We start from the raw sequence: 18,162 nt of genomic DNA, 5'->3' as shown, positions 1-18,162 counted from the left end.
CTCCAGAGTTTCTGAGGCACTGAATTGCAAAGTACCACCTGCCTCACTAAACTAATCACCAGCCTGGTGGTTTAGATCACATCAGTTTTACATGTAATTAAGACTGTCCAGGAGGGCATGCAGCTGCTTACATGGTCGTTCCCTCTTATACAGCAATGTGCCTCCTGCTCAGATAGGTGCAATTAAACAAGCCTGTTCACAGTCATTAAGCATTAATGCACCTCATTAGCATAAGAACTGGAAGAAGCTTTGATGCAGGGAACCCCGCAGGAGAAGGAGATAGAGAGAGATGTACAGACAGACAGGAAGGCGAAAGGCTGGGCCACCACCTCCTCCTGGCCCCGACCAACCATTCCAGCTCCATTTCTCCAAAGCAATGAGCCATGCCGTGCCCTCCTCCCCACAAATGGGACTGGGTTATCTTTCTCTCCCCATCCCCCTCTATCTAAATTATGCTGGTGGAAAGAAAAAAACCCACCCCAACAACCCACCAAACTGTTGGGATATTAACCTAGCGAATCCATTAATAAGCTGAACTCTCTGTTGGCTTTGACACAGCGCACTAAAGCTTTAAAGAGACAGGGCCCCAGACACTGGAGATAGGGGCAGAGACAACAGCGCTAACAAAGAGCCACTGTTGCCACGGCCGTGGCCATCTCGGGTAGGTCCAGCTGTCTTTGGTGTTCTGTTTTCCAGACACAAAGAGCAGACTGAACCGTTTTGGTCTGAATGGCTTTCATTTGATGGTAGGGAAAATGAGAGGGAAGAAAGAACCTAAGTAAAGTGTCCAGGAGAGAAAAAAAAAAAACATAAAAGAGGGGAAAAGAAAGAAAAGAGCAGGGTGTGCTGCAGGTCTTCAGTGGTGAGAAAGGCAGCACAAAATGGGGCTGTCTCAGGGCGCAGGGGATGTGATTTCGGAGCAAGGAAGAACTGTGGGTAAGGAAGATGCCTGCTCCAAGGGAGCCAGGATGGATGCTGCCCGTCTCTGACATCCTTGCCCAATGCTTTGCACAGGTCTCTGAGCACTGCCAGCCCACAGACAACGAACAGCTTGTCTGACTTGGGTTTAATCCCCAGGGAACGACCTGGGGTTGTGCAGCTCCTGGCACCACCAGGCTCAGAGCCCATGAGGAGAAATGGGCTTGGAAGCAGGAAGTGAATCAGCTGGAAAAAGTGAATCTCCAAGTGAAAGGGCTTCAAGGAGCCACCAGGCTCACGTGCTGCCATGGGGCTGCTGCAAATCCACCCCTCGGCCCAAACCGTACCCCAAGGCTCTATCCCAGGATGGGATGGGGAGGTACCCACCATGAACAACCCTTCCGCTGCAGCCTCACGATGCCCAAGTCATGCCCTTGGAGAGCTCAAACCTGCACCCCACAGGATTGAAAACCAGACCTGAAATGCCCATTCCAGATGACTCTGCCATAAAGCACAGCTCTGAGAGGTAGAAATGGAAGCTGAGCCTAGTTAAAGCTGTAGACCCACCCACTGGAGAGCCACGCAAGCTCATCCCTACAATATCCTCTCTGGCCCTCCATCTAGTCCAGTTCCTAAGTGATAAAAGCATCCACGACTGCAGCTCTCATCTGGGAAGCAGAACAAACAACCCAAGCAGATCTTACCACTGGGAAATGGTTTCTAAGGGTCTCCCGAGATACCCTCTTTCCTACGCTCATTCCATTAGTGCTGTGCATGCTCCATTGTCCCAGTCTCTCCCTCCTTAGCGGTTACATCCTACAAGCACAAACAGATTTCGAATCCCCTGTAGCTATTTGGCCCACGTTGGTAATAATTTTCCCTCCTTGAGCACCTTTTATCTAGAGCTCTGGAAGCATCTCCCTGGCATTAATAGTTATTAGCTTCTATGCAACGTAGGGTTCGCGCCGTTACAGTTTACGGCTGAAGGGAACTCAGGCACAGCCCAGCCAAGCGGTGCATCCGCTGGTACCCCATCGCATGGCACAAGGGATGGTGGCGTTCAGCTCCGTGCTGAATCCATGTTCCATCAGCCCCCAAATGATTTGCCAGCCGCGTCAGCGAGAGGAAGAGATCCCAGGTTTGTGCCTGAGTCACCAAACCCACTGTTTTCCCTTCTGCGCCTACAGGAGTCAACGGGAAGTCTCCTATGGACGGCAATGGGGAATTGATGTTTTTTGAGTCATTTGGAACAGCTTTTTGGGGGTGTTTTTTTGGGGGGGTGTGAAGAGGCTTTTAGGGCACAGCCGTTTTGCTAAACCAAGGAGCCAGGCTTTTACCCAGCAACAGGCTGGGAAAATGACTGATGGAGACCATGACCCCGGTGAACCACAGCCTTGCTCCCCCAAGTCCCTTCCCATTTGCCTTTTGTGATTACAATTAGCAGTGGGGGCCGGCAGGTGTGTGTGTGTGGGGGAAATAAACCAACATAAAGTAAAAGCCCCCTCCTTGCCCCTCTGCCACCCCTCATTGTCTGCGTGAGGCTGGCTGAGGCTCCGCACACTGCAGTCCTCTGCCCATTGTACTGCTGAGAACATGCGAACAGACGCTCTCGGGCGATGGGTTTTATTGAACGCAACTTCAATGGCAAATGGAGAGAGAAGGAGAAGGGGGGGGGGGGGGGGGGGGAATGGAAAGAAGGGAGGGAAAAAAAAATACCCAGCCTTGAAAATCCATGCCAAAAAAAGAGAGGTGGGGAGGGTGTTTTTTAATGCAATCAATGGCTCCTTCCTATAACTCTGCCTGTTGTGAGGAAATCTCTTTCCAGTAGCAGCCAGCAGCAGTCCCAAGGCTGTGACATTGCTGTAACGCTTGGAGCTCAGCTCTCTATCTCTGGCAGCAGCCCCGTCTTTTTGTCATTATTGGCTGTGATTGCAGGGGGTGCACGCCAGCTCGCCCAGTCCTCGGATATTGCTGCCTTTCCCCTCCCTCTGGACAGCCTGCCCTCCGAGAGGAGGCTGGGGAGGAGATGGGGGTGAAAAGAAGGAGCTGAATTCCCTCTGCCTCCCTTGAGTAAGCGCCTACCCAAGCCCGCATGGGTAGGCAGAGGTCCCCACGGCCCTTTTCGGAAAGCTCATTAGGGAAGTAGTGACAGATGCATTAGCTATTAAAAATAAAGGGATGGGGAAGGGGAAGGGGGGGGGGGGGGAAGAAGCTATCATGGAACTTTTAAAGGCAGCAGCAGCAGCAGCAGCCGCCCGACAGTTTTATTGCTGTCAGATCCATGTTTTCCTTTAGCGGGCACGTTGCAAAGCAGGAGAGGTTTGGGCAAGTATGTGACGCATGCAAGCTCTTCCCGAGCTCTCCGCGCTGCCAATGAGCCAGCCGGGGTATTTCTCACACCTCCAAAACGGAGCTGCTAGATCTGCCCATTGCCACTGCGGCCACTCGTCCCCCCTCATCCACCCCAGTGCCTCTGGAAAGCTTTAGGAATGGGCACGTCCGGCTGTATGGGAAGGAAAGGAAGAGCCTGCCAGGATGCCACAGGGAGGGCAGAAAGACGGGCGTCAGCTGCTGCCATCTCTGACACTGAGCTGCAGGCTGGAGAGGACAGGTCTTGGCATGAGATGTTCCCTCCTGATCTAAGCAGAGGCCGCTGAGATGGTGATAGAGTCCTGCTTGCCAGGACCTGCTGTCCCTGCAAGCCCCGGCAGTGAAAGGATGGGTACAGATCCCATTGTGCAACTGCATCAGATGTGCTATCAAGCTCCCTCTGCCCCATCTGAGGCCCCCCGTTGCTCCAGCAGAAGACGACAACCCCGCAGAGCTTGGGGAACACACGCTAGAGGGGTGCACAACAGCGGGAGGAATCACCTCCCTGCACCGAGGGTGAGCAACACATCTGCCACCATAGCCCCTGCAGAGGGACTGGTACCAAGCATGGGGCAGGGTGGGGAATGGTGGGTGCTGGATGAAGATGGGATGCTCTGGATGGTGATGTGGGCCGGTGAGCTGTGGTGGGAAAGAGGTAGACGATGGGAAGGATGGGGAGGCAGGATCAAGGCGATGATGTGGGATTGGTTACCCCTTCCTATGAACCAAAGAGGCCACCACTGCTCCTACACCTGCCTGAAGAGCAGAGCCCAGGTAATAAGAGGAGAACAGATGTTGCACCTGCATGTGGGCTCCTGAGCAGTGCCAGATGAGCTGGAATTCACATCTGAGCCGCAACAGCAAAGCTCTTCCCGCAGACAGCGGAGGGAAGCACGGATCAAAACGCCACTTCCACAACCACGCTCCCAGCGCCAGGTCCCGCCTCCACAATGGACCACCCTCATCACTACAGGATACCCATGCCAGGCGCAAGCAGGCCCTTTCCAAGCCCTCAGCACCCTTCAAAAAGGGGCATAGCTATTACAAAAGCAAACCATGGCGGTATTCGGAGGCAGCCATCAGCTTGTGCCCCCCAAATCTCCCCTGCTGCCACCTCCTGACTGCAGTCAGGAGGCAGAAACCTCACCGGAGGAAACCAGCATCAGCAGCAACCACCCCTCCTCGGTTGAGTTTTCAATGGCTCTCGGATCTCTTCAAACAAATCCAAAGGCACCGATCCTATTGTGTGCATCAATCTTTGCAGCGGGGCCTGCACGCCTCCACACTATTGATAAAGAGAAACGAGTCTTAAATATTTAATGAGCGAATAAACCCGTTAAGAGGATATGATTAACTGCACGCCACAGCTCTGCATTTAAGGTGTCCCTGCTGTACCTTTAGAGGGGTTTTATTTTGAAGGGAAACGGGCAGCAGCAGCTGGTGGAAGCGAGCAGCCGGGGTGTGCGGGTGCCGCACGAACAGCACCGCTCCACTCTGCAAGCATAAATATGCCATGGGAGCCCGTGGTATAGAAGGAGGGGGGCTCTATTGACTCAGCCTGATGGCGAGGGGCAGAGAATAAAGCCAAGGAGGTTTTACAAGAGGTGGCAGGAGCCAGGCTGTGGGTTAGAGAGAACATCTGAACTCTGCACCTTTCCGTCTCGCCTCGCTGGGAGGGGGATGCTGAAGGAGGGGGATCGGGAGACCTTGGAGCTATTTCCAGCTGCACCAAGGAGCTGGAGCGTGACCTTGGGCAAGTCACTTACGGTCACCCTCTGCCTGGGGCGAGACAACCGGAGTCTTGTCTGCTGCTGCGGGGGCGGATGGAGGCAGTGTGGGCAGGCAGGCCGGTGGCACGGTCCTTCTGTCCTCCAAACCTCAGCCCGGGGCAGGGTACCACCTCACCGCCACACACAGGCCAGCCCACAGGATGCTCCTTGGGCACGCAGGGAGCCACCGGTGGCAGACTTCATGAAACCAAGGGCTATAAATGTTCTTTTGCTCTGTGACTTTTTTAGGATGCTAAATTATTTTGCTCATTATTGCAAGGGGAATAATACAAAAACAAGCCACCGTGAATCATCGCTCCAGGTTTTAGATATGTTAAATTTAGCTGTTTTGGTGCCACCTTTTTGTTTATATTCTCCAAATGTGCTTCTTGCCAACAAGTTACCGGCAGGGATTTGTTTGGCCAGGAAAAGGGGATAAAAAAAAAAGACAAACTGTTAATTTTAAGTGGCAGAAGATATGGGAAGAAAGTGAATTCCCAATTCTTAATTGCAACAGTGCCTTCCCCAAACTTGAAGGCTAAAGATGAAGCCTTGCCCAATCGGGAAGCCAAACGCCATCACGTGATGTAAGATCCCAATTAAAACGACTCCTGTTCTTGAGCCTGAGTATCCACCAAAGAGCAAAGACCCGCGAATTATTTGTGGAAATCATCTGGAGAACAATTTGGGATAATGAATGCAATGGGGGAAATGGAAATCACTTGGAATACTTAATGCAACTACCAAAAATCCCAAACTGTTTGTGACTGGAGAAGAGGTGAAACACGTGGGATAGACCCCTTCTCCCAGTCCTGCCACCACCAGCGATTATTACACACGAAGGATGCCCCTGTATGGCTGTAAATGCAGCAGAAATTAGCTATAGTGACTGATGGACAGATGGAAGTCATGCTTGGAAATACACCTAATCGAAGAGGCTGCGCTACCATGGCCAAGCAAGGGACCCACAAGCCCGTGACCTAGTATAAATCAGGGCAAAATAACTCAGATGTACAAAGCAACCCCAAGCAGGAGGAAGGGATGCTCTGGGTGATGCAGCCGAGCAGAGAGCAGCTGGAGAGGAAGAGGCACATAGCCCTGACACACGCTGGCCAAATCCCAAGGGGTGCTAGCGCGGAGTGACATAGAGGATGAGCATGTGCATGGTGTGATTGCAGCTGGTAGAAGGGGTGGGAGATGCCTGCTCCCCTCCTGTGCATGGCCAGTGAGCAGGGAGGCAGCAGCAGGGGAAGGAGAGGGTCCAGGTAGGTCTGGATAGAACATGGGGGGGGGGGGGGGGGGGGGGGGGGGGGGGGTGTGATGCTTCACCAAATGCTGGCTCTGCAATGAGAAATACCAGCTAGAGACCGTGAGCATCCAGACATCTGCAGGGTCTGAAGCTGAGAGCCAAGCCTTCACCAGATCCCACTCTGTCTCGGCCACCTCTCCTCAAGCCCTAGGCTAAGCCAAACTCTGTCTTCACCCCAAGAGCTGCTCCCCATGGAGCTCTCAGAGAGAGCAGGACCAGAGAAGCAGGCATCTGCTGAAACCTGAATGGTCTTTCTTGCCCAGAAGCCAAACTCCACATCTCGGTTCGATTTACTTTATCACAGCATCAGGTTTGCATTGCATCTACCAGCACTGAGCATGGGGGCCAAACCCCCACCAGGCTTCCTTTTCTACCAACAGGATTCATCTGGGAGGAAGGAGCTGAAGAGAGAAGGCAGGGAGAGTTTGGAAGGCAGGAATAAGTAGAGGAGAGAGGATGCTGGAGGACCTTGGGGACCAGTGCAGCGCATGGAGGAGCTGGGAGAAGGCACCAACAAAGGGAGGCTGGGCAGGTGATGCTGAGGATGCAGTATGGTGACACTGCTGAGAAGGGAACAAGGGTCCCCGAGCAGCACTGATGGAAGGGTCCAGCCATGCCACTTCAATAACACCTTCTTCCTCTCTGACACACATGCAGGGAGACGCTGGGCCTCTTCCTGCCCAAATACAGCATGCAAGGCAGTGCGGCAGCGGTAGAGATGAAGCTTTTTTACACCCCAGCCTGGTCATCTGACAGTTATGAGGGTAACAAAAGGGTACAGCCCGATCACAAGACAGGCTGACAATGCATCTTCCCCTTCTGGGAAGGAAAGTCAAACACCAAAGTTGTGGAAGGAGCCACTTTGTATCTTCCTTTGCCTGCAGTTTGACGTGTGGAGAGATGGGTCCCCTCATCTTCCTTTGAGATGAAAGAGGAAAGGAAAATGCAGAAAATGCTGCCTTTTAGGTGCAAGAATTGTTCCAATGTCTCAGGTCAAACATTCCCCAAAGCTTCTGTTGCGCTACCGTAAGAAAGCAGAGCCCGGATCTCTTGAATTCACTTGAATTCAGGATGTTTCTTTCAATTCCTAGCAGCATTTCAACAAGCCTGGCTGAGTTTGCACAGGCAAGCCTGGCTGCGAGATGCCTGGACTGAAGCATCAAGAGAAGCACTCAGGAACTGAGAGTCATTATTTGTTATTAACTCACCCAGCATCTGTGATTTCTTACATGTTATTTGGCTGCGGAGCGAAACAGCTCCTGAAAAACACAGGGAAAAGTGAACCATCCACCAGTGTGGGATCATCCTTCCAGTGGATTCTAGTAGGGAACCAGCAACTGGATCAACAGCAACTAAGACTGCCCTGGTAGCGTCAGGGTTTTCTTCTTGTGCCCCTTTATTTACCATAGATTCCCACTGCGGGAAGCAGCCCCTGCAGAGATCACCCTGCTCCTGCCTCCTGCTTTTCCAGGTTCATGGGTATGGTACTCAGCTGGTTTCAGATATCCCTGTGGAGCAGAGTCCCTTTGGAAGGCCGTTCCAGGCAGGAAACTGCGGCTCTTCCTGGTCAGAGAACTGCATGGGAAAAATCAGTTTCTCTTTCCCTTAGAAAAGCCTCCCACCGGCACGGACCTGGCTAGCACAGTGATTCCCATAATGATTTTTTAGGGATAGAGATTTGCTGGGATAATGAGGTGAACAGGACACTTCTACCCCCCAGTTCTCTTACAGCACTTGCACGTTATCTCACTGACTGCAGGGGAAACCAAGGCACAGAGCTCACTCCGAGATGGCTCCAGCAGCATTGCCAATTGCATTTGGGTTCTCCAGTGATGCTTCCCAAGTGCTGCAATACCATCCTATCACCCACAGCCCAGCTGAGCTTCCCCAAGGTACCCAGTGAGGGATGTCCTGCATCCCCTCTGCCCCCAGCTCAGCCACCATGAGCCACTGGCCTCGGCCCCTCTCTCTTGTCTCTGGTACCCAATGGTACCTCTCCCAGCAGCCAGGCTCAGCCCCACTGATGCTCAGGGTACCACCTTTCCCCACACCATCCCCAGGAGAGCATCCCGACGGGGCTCGAGCATCTCCATCACGTCTGGTGACAGCAGGGCGGACAATGACATTTGCTGCAGGAGCCTGACATTGAACCCAGCCAGTCAGAACGGAGGGTGTTTTGCTGGCAAGGGTAGCGGCTGCGCTCCGACACCATCAGCAAGGGGACAGGAGAGGGGAGGGGAAAAGGAAAAAGCCGAAGCAGCAGCCAGACAGCTGCCTCTTCCTCCTCCTCCTTTTGTGCAGAAACGTGGTTTTGTTTGTCAGTCAAGCAGATTGTTTTCTCCTTCTTTGCAGGCCAATTGTTTCTGCTCCTGCAAGATAAGGGATTGAAAAGGGCTATATTTTTATGGCACAGAACCTAGGCCTTCTGAATCAGAGGGGAGACATCAAGTGGGAGAAGGATTCATGTTCAAACCAGCGCTCCTCTCCCCAGTTCCACTCTCCAATCCTATTTCCACCCCCATTTTCCTTTTTTCTCCTTCCTTCTCCCGCCTGGAGCTGCCTCTCAGCCCTCTCGCTGTTTAATCTCCATCTCTCTGGTGGACTCGGGAGGTTTATACAGCATCGTCCTCCCTGCACCATCTGCTGAAAAGAATCTGTCTTTCCCCCTGCCGCTCTGTCTGGAGGGCTCCTCCTGTTATCCTATCCCCCCAAAAGAGGGGAGCAGAGCCGGTGCCACCACACGGGTACATCCAGATGAACAAAACCCAGGAGGGGGGCTCGTTTCCTATGAAGGTTTTGCCCAGAAAGCATCTTGACAGAGCTGGAGCTCAGTGCCAGATAAGACAGCAGGTTCCTCTTCTTGCTTCTAGAGTGGGTTCAAGGAGCTCAGTGCCCAGCTTTCTTCCTTTCTCCTGTTGGACTCCCCCAAATCCACAATCCAGACGCGATGACACGGTGATAGAGCCGCTGGAGTGACGACCGCTGAATGATCACAGCATCAGATTCACGCCATCGGAGCAGGTCTCCAAGCCAACTGACCTGGAGAAGGTTCTCACTCCAGTGACCAGCAGGGCAACTGGGGAAGCCCTTATCCCAATCATTCCTCCTTTGCTCCTGGGTCCTGATCGCACCATGCTCCGCTGCTCAGCGCCGAGGACCAGAGGGAGGATTTGCCTCCCCTCCTCAGGGGATGAGAGCCTTGGGAGGGGGGCAGCGTGGTTCATATCCAGCTCATAAGCCTCTCAGAGCTCAGGCTTGAGGACTGAGATTCACTCAATTAATTTTGCTTTGGCAAAAAGTCCATTTTTATTGCTATTTCATGCCTTCAGTATAGATTTTCCCTGCTCGTCTCAAAGGGATAATAAAACCCGGCTCGTTCTTTTTATAAAAGTCTCACACTCCCTCTCTCAGCAGGCTCTGTGTTCCCCTGCTAGAGATGTAAATTTAAAGGGGAAATGCTGTCATTTAAAACAAAACAAAACCAAAAAAAGCAACTCAGAAAGCCCAGCTTTGAGCATATTCCAGCTCGCAAAACTAGGCCACGCAACACAAGCAGGAACCAAGCGGACGCCTCCCCGCAGCGATGCTCACCCTCCCGCTGGGGACCAGGGGTGACCACCAGCCCTGGGAAGCTCCTCTCTGCCTTGCATGGATGGTGCTGGCCCTTGGCTTTATGGGATGTGGAGGTTTTACTGGCTGGGGGATGCTTCAAGCCGGCTCTAAGAACTTGGCTGTGACACCAGCACCCCAGCATCTGCCTCCCTTCTCCTCCTTCTCTCCTTTTCCTCCTCCTCTACTTCTCCTCTTCCTCCTCCTCCGTATCAGATCCGGGGTGGAAGCCATCCCCAAGCAGCTCCGGAGGGAAATCCTAAATCCACACGATGCCAAGCAGGTGGATTTTGAGCGTGTTTCCAAGCAGGCAATGGGACAAGATGATGGCAGGATGATGGATGGGTCTGCCCGCTCCACCCCAGCTTGGATGCATCCTGCCTGGTCTTCAGAAGGGATGTAGCTTTGGAGCATCCCTCTGAGAGGTGAAAAAGGGAAAGGGAAATGGCCCTTCCTCTGCCTCGTGCCCAGCTGCAGGGAACAGGATGCAAAGCGGAAGCATCCCTGGAAGTCTGTCATTAGTGAGTGGCAGCAATCGCCTGGGGACAGGGTGGTTTTTACCAGCACCACTGTTTTTAAGAGCAGGTTAGATCCAGGTATCCGCCTGGCCCTGCAGATCCAGACCCTTAGGATGGATTCAAGACAGTTTCCTCCAGCCTGGCCACGTGTCTGACTCGGTGACACGCACAAATCCACCGTCACAAGGACTCTCCCTGCCCTGACGGAAACCAGGAGCAACTCCAAAGCAAGGCAAGAAGAGACATGCACTCGGTGCTCAGCCCTGTGCCATGGGACCAGGCCGAAGGGGGACAGCCAAACCCTTCCTGTGCAAATGCTTCTCCTTCTCCCCATCCTTTCCCTTTTGATGCACAACGCAGAACTCAAAGCCCTGCCTGTATCCGGCGGGGTAGCAGTGCCCATGGCAAGAGGAAACCCACAGCTCGCTCTGTTCCTGCAGGTGTGCCTTTAACTGACAGCAGTTTTAGGGCAACTCGTGCTGGGATGGGCAGGAGAGGAAAGATGAGGGTGAGGAACCCCCTGGGTGATACCAGGCTCCTTGGTTAACTGATAGCCCATCACCTCCAGGCTCAGCTCGGGGTGGCCCCATCAGTTACACCGACGTTAAGCCATTTCCTCTGATGATGGCAGAACAAACCCTCCTTCCCCAGCACGAGCTGCAGAGCCTGAGGGATGCCTCACAACACAGTTCTGCATCCCCCCCTCCCATTTTGAGAGGAATCCCTTGGGGTTCCTAGATTTTCCTATAGAGCCTTCACAAGACTCACCCCTCCAGGCTGGAAAATCCTTTAGCAAGCTGTGCCAACCTCTGCAGCTCAGGCAGAGGCGAGAGATGATTAAGACTGGCTGAAACCTCACGGGACTCCGACATGCGAGAGGCCCTCTGCAAGCCAGAATAAAAACCTTGGGCTGCTCTTTGCAACCTGCACCTCCCCTCACCTTAGCAGGGGGCCGAAGGGAGAGCAGGGACCGAGGGAGGCCAGGAACCAGGTCACTGCCGCTGGTTTCTAGGCAGCAAACGTTTGGAAGAGCAGAGGATCATTTAGCAGAGCGACAGGGAAGGTTCAGAGCAGAGCCTTCAAATTACACGCTACAGAGCACTTTTCCTGCCTAAAAGGTCTCTGAAATGACTGTGGCGGCTCTGAAACGAAGCACTCTGTATGCAATTGTTCCCTGGGGCTTGCAGAGGAGACAGAGCCGGCAGAGGAGAGGTGGGTCTGCGGTGCCCAGCATGAGGATACGCACTCCTGGATGCTCCCCAGCACCAAACCGTGCCGCTTCCCTGCACACCCCCCCCCCCCCCCCCCCCCCGGGCCTTTCGACCAGGCACAGTCTTTATTTGTGCTTTCCGTGTTTCTCACTTCCTGCCTTGAACTTCACACAGCTCCCAAGCTGCAGAGCTGCTGCTCAGCATGCGGGTGTCCCCAGCACAGCCTCCGAGCCCACACTGAACCATCGCCGTGCCTCGATCCCACAGGGAACGGGGAGGGAAGAGCACTCGGGGGAAATGCATCCTTGGCTTCTTCCCATCTTTCTCTCCTCCATCCCCCAGCAGCTCGAGGTCCATTTTCATCAGCTGGTGACAGCCACCAGGAGATGGGCTCTCATCACCGGCTGCGCATCCGACCGCACCACACACAGCCAGCCCTGTGGGTCGTCCCCCCACCTTCTCCCAGCAACAGCACCCACATCCATAGAGCCACTACGGCGCTGCTCACCCATCCGGCCACCACAAGCTGCCACCCTAGGGAACACACACACTGCAGAGAACCATCCGTGGGCCCTCAAGGGTGCCCACAAGCTGGGGCTGAGCCCTCAGAAGGTGCCGGTAACCCCAGAGATGCCTTCCCTGCATTCTCCCATGCAAACCCCACACCGTTGTGTTTGCTCCTCCAAACCATCACTTTGGGAGGTCACCTGAGGGCAGCCAGCCCTGGCACCACTCCACTCACAGCCAAGGGGACAGCAAGCAGGAACCGGTGGCCACAAGAGCTTCTGTCACGTCTAAGGGATGGCACCGAGCTCCATCAGAGGCGATGGGGATCAAACCCCAACATCTCCCCGCTCTGACGCCAACAAAACCCCCTGGGGATGCCAACCCCTGGGCTGGGGGATGCAGCATCTCCATTGGGACGTTGGGATTCCCATGGTGCTGCGGCTGCTGTTGTTTCCAGGGGGTTTTGGGAATGGGGGACACACACACATTGGAATTCTGCTGGAATTCAGCAGCTGCAGCACAGCTTCGGGAGGCTCCTGGCTCCCAAGCCCGGCTTATCCATGGGGGGGGGGGGGTTAAATCCAACGAGTGCCCCCCCTTTCCATCCCCACACATGGGGTGCGCACACCGAGGGGCCCCTCGCTGAACCCCGTGACGTCACCGGGATGGGGTGGTCGAGCGGGGGGGGGGGGGGGGTACACACGGACACATACACGGCACCGAAGGGGGGGGGGAGACGGACACGGAGCCGGGGACGGGCTCTGGTTGTAAATGGGAGCGCGGGGGGAACGCGGCGCTGGGCAGAGGGAGGGAAGGGAAGAGAAGGGAAAGGAAGGGAAGGGAAGAAGGGAAAGGAAGGGAAGGGAAGAGAAGGGAAGGGAAGGGAAGGGAAGGGAAGGGAAGGGAAGAAGGGAAGAGGGAAAGGAAGGGAAGAAGCGAAGATGCCGGCAGCGCGGCGGCGAAGCGGGGCGGCCACCGGCGCTCCGCAGCACGAACGCAGCGGGCTCAGCGGGAGCTGCGGCCGCCGCCGTTGCGACGCGAAGCAGGCGGGGAGGCAACGCGGGCTGAGCACCGCCGCCCCCCCCCCCGCACACACAAGCGGGGCACCGAGGGCTCCCCCCATGTCCCCCCCGGTCCCGTCCCCCCCCCAAACCCCGCTCGCACGCAGCCACCGGCCCCCCCCCCCCCCCCCCCCCCCCCCCGGGGCCCGCCTCAGGCGCGGCCCGCCCGGAGCCGTTACCCGGCGCTCTCTTACCTGTGCGGCCGGGCCCCGCTGCTGTCTCAGCGGCGGCGCTGGGCGGGGGCGGCCCCGGCGGCCATCCCCGGGCGGCCCCGCCGCTCTCGGCCGCGCCGTGCAGCCGCCTCGGCGGTGTCAGCGGGCGGGAGCCCCGCGCGGCGCCGGGAGGGAGGGGAGGAAAGTCGGGGGCATGACCGAGCGCCGTCGGAAGTGCACGCGCGCCCGGGGGCCCTGCCCGCGACGGCGGCGACACCTGCCGGCCGCGCCCGAGCACTGCCGGGGAGAGCCGAGCGCCGCCGGAAACTACCGAACGGTGCCGAGCGCCACCGGGACCCCCGCGTGTGGCTGGGGACCGGGCACGCAGCGATGGGCAGCGGTAGCGGGGTCAGGGCAGGGTGGTGGGCACCGGAGTGAGGTCCCGGGCTCCGTGGTGGTGGGGGGGGTGTGTGCTGGGGACCGGGAATGGGTCAGGACTTAGATGTGGGTTGGAGGGACGCTGGGTCAGGGTGGGAGGGCATGGGAGATCTGCGCTTGGACGTGGGTCCGGGTTAGGGGTAGGGTTTGGATCCACTTTGGATCAGGGTTGGAGCTCATGTGCGTCTGTGCTTCAGTCTGGGTTTGGGTTTAGACTAGGATTTGGATCCATGCTGGGTCAGGGTGGGAGGCCATGTATGTCTGTGCTTGGATCTGGGTCTGGTTTTAGACTAGGATTTGGATCCACGCTGGATCAGGGATGGAGCCCATGTGGGTCTGTGCTTGAAGCCGGGTCTGGATTTCGACCAGGATTTGGATCCACATGGATTCAGGGTTGGAGCCCATGCGGGTCTGCGCTTGGATATGGGTCTGGGTTTAGACCAGGATTTGGATCCATGCAGGGTCAGGGTGGGAGGCCGTGTGAGTCTGCACTTGGATCTGGGTCCGGGTTAAGGGCAGGATTTGGATCCACATTGGATCAGGGTCGGATCCCATGTGGGTCTGAGTTTGGATCTGAGTCTGCGTTTAGACCAGGATTTGGATGGGGATTGGGACCCACATCTGGATTTGCATTTGGAGCTGGACTGAGATCCTCCTCTGGATCTGCGTTTCCATCTCCATCTGGAACGCGCATCCTTTGCAAAGGATGGAGGTGGCACACCCGAACTCGCAGCAGCCCCATTGGGTGCACAGAGCACCCCATCCCAAGGGTGCTCCTTGCTCACCCTGCCCCGGGGCAGCATGGGGAGCACTGGAATCTGCAGCAGCCATGGCCGGAGCTCCGGATCCAAACCATGGGAGGGACAAAATGGCAGCGATCCTGCTGGTTCCTTGGCTGTTGCTCAGCTCTGGGGCTGAACGTGCTCCAAGGAGGAGCTGAGGTCAGGGAGGGGGATGAGTGCAGGAAACACATTAAGCGAGGAAAATTGGCTGCAGCCGATGCTGCCTGATGCTTGCTTGGGTTTTTCCTCTCCATCAGGTACTTGGTAGAAGCCCTTGCTGTGGCTGCTTAACCGCTCGCATCTCAGGTGTGCCACCAGCACCAAGAGGGGTGGTACCCAGGACCCCTCCTTTCCTTGTGTCCCCAGCGCTAACACCATGGCCATGCGTGCGAGTCAGGGAGCTGGAACCAGCTGAGCTTTAGGGTCCCTTCCAACCCAAACCATTCCATGATTCAGGGCTCTCCCGGCCCGCCTGCTAATCCATAATCCTGTTTTCCTACGGAAAGAAAAAGCCTCTCTCTTATTCCCAAACGTGAGAGCCAAAGCGAAACTGGGCGGAAGCGCCCTGTTTGCAGAACACCCTGTGAAACGCACAAAGGAAACGGAACGAAAACAGCGTTTTGCACGTTTTTCACCCTCGTTTTAGCTGGGCCTTGGAAAGCTTTCCCAGCAGGATGTGCGCAGCGGGAGGGGAATGCTTTGGAGCCGCTGGTGTCCCTTTGGAGCGGGGCCACCTGCCTGCGAGGGACAGCAAAACCCCTGCGCATCCCTGCTTTGTCAGGTCCCTTGGGAGGATGTCCCCCATGGGGGCCAGCCAGGCGGGAATGGCGGATGATGACAGCAGGAAATACCTGCTGCTCCAGCGCTTCCCGGCCAAGGAAAACAAGGAGTGTGTTGGGAGGGCGGCAGGAGGAGCCTCCGAGGGACACACGGGCCATTGTTCCTTGTGGAAAGTCGGGTGGGCCCGTTGTGTGACACCGATCCCGTGAGCAGGATGCAGGAGCGGATCGGGATGGGAATGCACAAATTCCATGGCCCGTGTTGCTCCTCACAGCTGGAGCATGGCAAGGACTTTTAGCCTTTGCAGAGCTCTTAATGCTGTTGTAGCACTGTGGAAGCTGTCTGTCCATCCACACCCCACACCCCCCCTGCCTCGCAGTAACCTGGAAAGGCATTTAATGCGGTCTGGTTTTGATCCATTCCTTTAAGCGCTTCCTTGTGTTTTCCTTTCCTTCCTTGGTTTTACCACCAACGCTCCCCCATTCCGCTCCAAAGGAAGAAAAAGACGTGCAGGATATGCCCAGCCTTGCAAATCCCTAATTACCTTCCACTCCTCCTAGCAAACACGCTTCCCTCCGAGCAGCGCTGCTGTCAGCAGGGATGGGTTGCAGGCTCTTCCCAAAGCGGAGGGGATTTGGGGGAGAGGAGGAGAGAAGGGAACGTGCTGCTCTCATTCCCGGCCTCCGCGCTTTGCCCTTTCTCAGGAACAGGCCAGATTGTTTCCATTAGGAGAAGCTGAGGATCCAAGTATTTGTCAATGGCCAGGAGAGGATTTGCTGATCGTCGCTGCCGTTCCCTAGGATAATGTCGGGCGAGGTGCTCGGCATCCTTTTATGGTAAAATGCGGGATCAACATTCCCTGGCTTCCCGTCGGAAGCTGATTGATACGTGGCATTAATGCACACATGGATCATTCTGTATTTCGAGACTGCTGAACAAGGAATAATTGTGATTCGGGGTCAAAGAGAAGGGCATTGTATGGCGATGAAATACACCGGGGGGTGATTCGTGTCACAGGCAGCACGTTCCTCTTCGCTGGGGACACTGGTGGCAGCCCTGCGTTAGCCGTTCCTGCCCTGCTTTTAAGTGCATTGGGTGCATGCCTGATGCAGGACGCCAGGACACGGTTCCAGCTTTCTGAGCTTTGGAGTTTCCTATGACAAAACAAGAAGGAACCTCTGGTTTAGGTCTGTTTCTTTATTTCCCTGCATGCAGAAGGCTGTGCCGTTGGCAAACATTAACTGCATAGAGCAGTGCAGCTTGATGGTTATGGGGAAGTGAGGGCAGAGTGTCGCCAAGCTGGTGATGCTGTTCCAACCTACCTCTGGCAACCTGGACCGGAGCATCCAGCAGCATCTCGGCTCTCCCAGTTGGTCCCTGCTCTTGTGCCAGCTCCCATGGTACATCCCAGGGTCACACTGGGAAGTGCTCCTTCAGGTTTCCTGACCTCTTCGGGTTGCTGTGTGCTGAATGCTTCCATCCGGAGCATTTGGGCTGTTTCAGCAGGGACAGGCAGCAGGACATGGTGCTGTTCACAAGGTGAAGGGACCTCTAATGAGAGGGAACCATGATGACATTAATCAGGCAGCTGGTGTGACCCTCAGGTGCAGATAACTCAGCAAAAGCTCCAGGATATTTACATGGAAGAGATGGGAAATGATCAGAGATATGAAGTGAACCCCATAGCATCACTTCCTGATTATGCTACGGTCCCAGGGCCACCGCAGCCAACAGCACAGGGGCTGCAGGACAAACCCCCTTCCTTGCCACCAAAGCAGGAGGTGGGAGGGAAAAAGGAAGGGGAAGGAGGAAGGAACAGAGCTGAGAAGCAAAATAAGCTGTGCTACAGTCACTTGTGCTTGAGGCCATCCCTGCTGTGTGGTGAGTGGCTTTTTCCAGGCCTGGCAGGAGAAGCCTGGAGGGATGGGAAGGGAAAGAGGGGTGAGAGAAGGAAGGAGATGGTCCAAACCAACGTGTATTCGAGCCTCAATAGGTTTCAGAGGCTGCAGCGTGTTATGGGGATGAAAGCTGCCCTGGGGCCCCTCCCAGCAAGCAGCAGCGCTGTGAGTAAGCTGCAGGCGCTGTGTTTGTCTGGCTGTCGACTTCCTTGTTACACCGAAAACGGTGTTAAATATACAGCTATATAATGGGAACAAGGCAAAACCCTACAACAACAACAAAATATAGCACCAGCCGCCCTCCACCCCCCGTCTCCATCACCCAACAACAACCAAGAAAGGCAAGATCTTTCACAAGCCCGGAAGATGTCACCATAGAAACAGGAATCAGCCCCACTCCAAGGATCCTGCCGCCTGGGAAGGTGATAAAATGTTTTCTATCGATTGCTGTCGGGAAAGTCACTGCTGATAAGCCATCCGAGGGGAAATGGAGCGGGGATGTAGGGATGCGGGAGCTCCTCAGACGAGCTGCCAGATGGTCCCTCAGCTGCCCCCTCGGCTGAGGGACCGTGCACTGGGGATGGATGCTCTGCCCCAGGCTGGTGCCAATGTAGGTGTGCAAAAGAGGAGGTGTGTTTCGTGCCTTTGGTGTGGGGATGTGTGCACGCCCTGGTTGTTAGAAGCGTGAAGCAGAGAGCAGCCTGCTGTCTGCTCTCACAGCTTTCCTTTTCCTACTGGAAAACGCACCGTGATGGAGGCAGCTGAACTTCCCCTTGGCTTCTGGAGTGGCATCACCAGGGTTTAGCATCCTCTTGCCTTCCCTTGGGAGCAATGGTGCCC

General features: G+C 55.6%; 1 protein-coding gene across 1 annotated transcript in view; it reads right to left on the bottom strand.

The window, feature by feature from the left end:
• The window catches only part of RAI1 (retinoic acid induced 1), a 69,643-nt gene extending 56,022 nt beyond the window's left edge, over window positions 1-13,621 (bottom strand). The window contains exon 1 of the mRNA XM_057406732.1: window positions 13,467-13,621. The gene's annotated coding sequence lies outside the window, so the exon portion shown is untranslated. The remainder of the gene's footprint in view (window positions 1-13,466) is intronic.
• Window positions 13,622-18,162: the final 4,541 nt, after the last annotated feature.

This window comes from Pezoporus wallicus, unplaced genomic scaffold, assembly GCF_028554395.1.
Source record: "Pezoporus wallicus isolate ANWC-B61680 ecotype Strahan unplaced genomic scaffold, APGP_CSIRO_Pwel_v1 contig_10952, whole genome shotgun sequence".
NCBI classification, from domain to species: Eukaryota; Metazoa; Chordata; class Aves; order Psittaciformes; family Psittacidae; genus Pezoporus; species Pezoporus wallicus.
The sequence above is the reverse complement of the archived record's forward strand: the minus strand, read 5'-3'. Positions and strand labels throughout refer to the sequence as shown.